General features: G+C 43.6%; 1 pseudogene; it reads left to right on the top strand.

Annotated features, from left to right (window-relative positions):
- Positions 1 to 2,679: 2,679 nt before the first annotated feature.
- Positions 2,680 to 3,295, top strand: LOC105877616 (translationally-controlled tumor protein-like; annotated as a pseudogene).
- The last annotated feature ends 1,764 nt before the right edge of the window (positions 3,296 to 5,059 follow it).

Here is a 5,059-nt window from a genome sequence, read left to right as displayed (position 1 = left end):
AAAAAATACTATGCCATTGTCTTTTAGTCTAATAATTAATTAATGATAATTCTTATCTTTATTCCCTTGTATATAATACATGTCTTCTTTTTTATCTTCAATATTTTCTCTTTATCACTGTTTATTTGGTAAATGGGTTATGATGTGCCTTGGTATCATTTTCTGTGTGTTTATCCTGTTTAGGATTGGTTGAACTTCTTAGGTTTATTGCTTAGTCTTCGAGTTTGGACAATTTTTGTCTATTATGTCTTCAACTATTTTTCTGCCCCTACTTTTTCTGAGACCCCAATTACACATACATTAGACCATTTGACAGTGTCCCATAGGTACTATGGTGCCATTCTTTCTTTTAAAGTCTTTTTTTTTAGTTTTTTTCTTTCTGTGCTATAGTTTGTATATTTTCTATTACTATATCTTCAAGTTCACTGAAATGTTCTTCTTTAGTATCTAATATGCATATATATATATATTTATATATTAGTTGTCCAGCTAATTTCTTTTTATCTTTTTAGTAGAGACAGTGTCTTGCCCTTGCTCAGGCTGGTCTCAAACTCCTGAGCTCAAATGATCTGCCCAGCTTGGCCTCCCAGAGTGCTAGGATTACAGGCATGAGCCACCATGCCTAGCCTATACAGTGCTTTTTTTTTGATACAGAGTCTCACTTTGTTGCCCAGGCTAGAGTGAGTGCTGTGGCGTCAGCCTAGCTCACAGCAACCTCAATCTTCTGGACTCAAGCAATCCTCCTGCCTCAGCCTCCTGAGTAGCTGGGACTACAGGCATGCACCACCATGCCTGACTAATTTTTTCTATATATATTAGTTGGCCAATTAATTTCTTTCTATTTATAGTAGAGACGGAGTCTCTTGCTCAGGCTGGTTTCAAACTCCTGACCTTGAGCAATCCGCCCGCCTTGGCCTCCCATTACAGGCGTGAGCCATGCGCCCGGCCAACAGTGCATTTTTAAATTCAGATATTGTACTTTTAAACTCTTAAAGTTCCATTTCGTAACTTCCACTTCTTTCTTCATGATGTTCATGTTTTCATTGAAATATTTTAATATATATTTAGAATAGGTGCTGCAAATTCTGTCTGCTACTTCTATCATCTCTATATTTCTGGGTCTATTTCTATAGAATGATTTTTCTCCTGGTTAGAGGTCATATTTTCCTGCTCCTTTCCATGGTCTAATTATTTTATTGGATGGTGGACATTGTGAATGTTCCATTATTGAGGGTCTGAATTCTTGTTTCCTTCCTTTCGAGAGTGTGAAGTTTGTTTTATTTTGGTAAGTAGTAAAATTACTTGTGCATCAGCTTTTTCCTTTTGAGGCTTGTTTTTAAGCTTTGTTAAGGGGCCTCTAGGGTAGACTTTAGTCTAAAGCTAGTTTAACCCTATTACAATGACCCTTTTGAGGTCTATGTTGAATGCTGCAGGTGTTCGACAAGTTCTCTCCATTCTGGCCACCTGAAACTTGAATGTTTCTCAGCCCTTCCTTAATCTAGAAATTGTTCAGTAGTTGTTACCTGGCCACACACATGGAGTTGCACCCTATGCATGTACAACTTAGTATTTAGACAAAGACTCAAGGGAGACACTTACACAGATTTTTCTGGAGCTCTTTTTCTGAGTAGCTCCTTCCACTCTGGTACTCTTCCCTGCAAATTCTAGTGCTTCAACCTTTCCAAATGCCAACATCTCTGTCTTCAACACAAAAAGATCCCTACCATCTACTTGGGTTTCTCCTCCCTGCTCTGTCAGAAAGTGCCTTCAGACAGAAAGCTAGGGATCACTTTGCTTGCTTTCCTTGTCTTGGGATCATAGTACTGTGCTAACTATTGTCCAGGGTCTGTATAGTTGTTTCATATATTTGTCGAGTTTTCCAGTTATTTATACAGGACAGAAAGTTCAGTACCAGTTAATCATGCTTAGAAGCTGAAGCCCCTCTCCCTTGGGTCTTTATTCAAATGTTACCACAAGAGGTGCAATTATCCCAACGATATTCCCTGTTCTCCTTTCCTGTTTCATTTTTCTCCTTAGTACTCATCCAACACTATATATTTACCTATCTTAATCTATTAATTTTTTCTCTTCATTAGAATGTAAGCTTCACACAGGCAGGAATTTTTATGTATTCGGTTCCCTGTTGTAGTTCCAGCATGAATATTAGGGCTTGAAATACATTACATGCTCAATAAATATTTGGTGGATGAATGAATGAATGAAAGATCATCACCTTTTGAAAACTTTCCCTGGTACCATCCCTATCATTTCTGTATCTTGTATTATGGTGTTGATCACACTTTTATTCATCTCTCTCTCTCTCTCTCTCTCTCTCTCTCTCTCTCTCTCTCTTTCACTCTCTCTCATCCCCCACCACATACACACATCAGGAGCTTTCAAAAAGCAGGAACATGATTTTGTCTGTGTGTCCCCACTACCCAACACAGGGTTATGAGAGTCACTGTGTGTGAGCAGAAATTGTCCCCATCTAAGAAGCGCACTTGTCCGTGACACCAGCAGAGGGCAGCACAAGGCCGTGCCTGTCAGTGCTTACGCTCGCCCCAGCACCAGCCTTCTCGGGTGAGGAGGGGCTGGCATCCGTGGAGCTGGAGCGGCTGACTCAGGCTGCCAGGGATGTGCCCTCAGAAAAGAGAGCATTGCTGTGCCACCCGGGACCCCACAACTGGAAAAAAAACTTTTGCTTGCTTGTAAATGACCCCGTTTTTGTACGGATCAACAGTTAGTTCTTGTTGAGATGGTCAGTACGACAGAGAGTAACATTGATGACTCGCTCATTGGTGGAAATGCTTCCGCTGAAGGCCCTGAGGGCGAAGGTGCCAAGCGCAGTAATCACTGGTGTTGATATCGTCATGAACTATCATTTGCAAGAAACCAGCTTCACAAAAGAAGCCGACAACTAAGTACATCAAAGACTACATGAAGTCAATCAAAGGCAAACTTGAAGAACAGAGGTCAGAAAGAGTAAAACCTTTTATGACAGGGGCTGCAGAACAAATCAAACACATCCTTGCTAGTTTCAAAAACTACCAGTTCTTTATTGGTGAAAACATGAATCCAGATGGCATGGTTGCTCTACCGGACTACCGTGAGGACGGTGTGACCCCATATATGATTTTCTTTAAGGATGGTTTAGAAATGGAAAAATGTTAACAAATTTGGCAATTACTTTGGATCTATCACCTGTCATCATAACTGGCTGCTGCTTGTCACCCACACAGCACCAGAACTCAAGACAAACGGGACTGATGTCATCTTGAGCTCTTCATTTATTTTCACCATGATTTATTTGGAGGCATTGTTTTTAAGGAAAAAACATTGTCATGTAGGTTGTCTCAAAATGAAATGCATTTAAACTCAAAAAAAAAAAAAAACAACAACAACAACAACAACGTAGGAGAGACCAGGCAGCCTTCCCTGGGGGTCCCTCACATGGCCTTGCTGACTCAGCATCTCCCACCGCTTATTCCTTCATCCACACACACCCAGCCAGGATGGCAGGAGCGTGCGCACACACACTCAAACACACATACACGGCCCTTCCTCAACTTCTCTCCCAGCCTGTGTTGTTTAAATTTTTTCATTCATATGGGATCTCTCAGAGTCCAATTCTTGCCGCCCTGTCCACTCCGTGCACTTAGCAATTCCCTGGAAGTCCTTTAATGCCTACTACTTAAATTTAGTCCTTACCACGGGCACTGCCAGGAGGTGAATGTTGTTAGTTCCAATTTACAGATGAGGAAACAGGCCTGAAGAGGAAAAGGAATTTGCAGAAGGCCACATGGCTAGTGAATGGAGAGGCTGAAATTCAAACCCAGTGCTGCTGGCCCAGGGCTCCTTCCACGGCGGTTTCAGCCTCTTCTCCCACTAGAGCCCACAGCAAGGGGATCGGAGTGGAGGCCACAGCAGGGTCCTTTCCTCCCAGGATTATTATTCTCATCCTAAAGTAAACCTAGACACTACAGACTTGCTATGTCCCCCCTATACACATACACGCTATAAACCTTTCTGTGGCACTTACCCTGGAAAAGGACGGTGGCATTGCCTGCTTCCTGGGAACACTTGCAGGGCAGAGCCTGGGTGTCATCAACATACCCCAGGGCCTCACAGCGGACCTCGCACACAGTAGGGACTCATCAGGGCAGGGTTATGGGTCGGATGGGTGGATGGATGGGGATCGCCAAGGTGATGGACAATGCTGGGAGGCTCTTTAGAGTCTCATCTACTCTAATAATTTAATTCAGCAAACAGCCCCTGAAGGTTCCCCCCAGCACGGGGCTGTGTTCTGGATACTATAGACAGTTTACAGATGGGGAAACTAAGGCTACGAGTTGAAACAGAGACACAAAAGCTTGCAGCAATTCAGAAGAAGATGTGCCTGGAATAGAAGGAGAATCTTAGCAGGGGCAGCCCTCATCGCTGGCCACAATAATGCTGAGAACCACTTGCTGCTTCCGGCTCTTTAGGACCCACCATTGTTTAGCTCGGTGCTTGGCCCCTTTCCTACCACCCAGTCCTTCCTCTTCCCATTGTCCCTGGGCCCCTCACCAGGGCACAGGAAGCAGCTGCTGCACAGCAGCAAAAAGAATGGGAAGGAACTGGGGGAAGTAGATGAGGCCATCCCTGGAGAGTTGAGAGGTTTTGGCTGATGGTTCCTTTCCAGATGAGCTGCTGACAAAGGCCCCGGGTGAGGGCTCTCCCAGCATAGCGCCAGGCACTGGGTGCTGAACTCAGGCTTCAGAAGCAGACAGATCCAGGTTCAAGCCCTCGCATCTGCTGATTTGCTGTGTGTCCTTGGGCAAGCCTCTTTCAATCTCTGAGCATCAGCTTCCTTGTTGGTTAGAGCAAGAATAAGGTGCTTGCCTGCTAAGGAATGACTTACTGTAGTGAGGGTTAACACAAAATTGCATGCTACCTAACTATTTTAAAAGGTTCATTTCTGTTCCTTTCTGTTCCTTCCCCCCACTTCAACCATAACAAAGCACCAAGAAAGAGGATGTCAAAGAGAGTTCTTATAGGCAAGTGGCAGCTTCCTATTAGG

Source organism: Microcebus murinus, chromosome 2, assembly GCF_040939455.1.
Source record: "Microcebus murinus isolate Inina chromosome 2, M.murinus_Inina_mat1.0, whole genome shotgun sequence".
NCBI classification, from domain to species: Eukaryota; Metazoa; Chordata; class Mammalia; order Primates; family Cheirogaleidae; genus Microcebus; species Microcebus murinus.
Note: the sequence above shows the minus strand (reverse complement) of the source record. Positions and strands in the feature narration are given on the sequence as shown.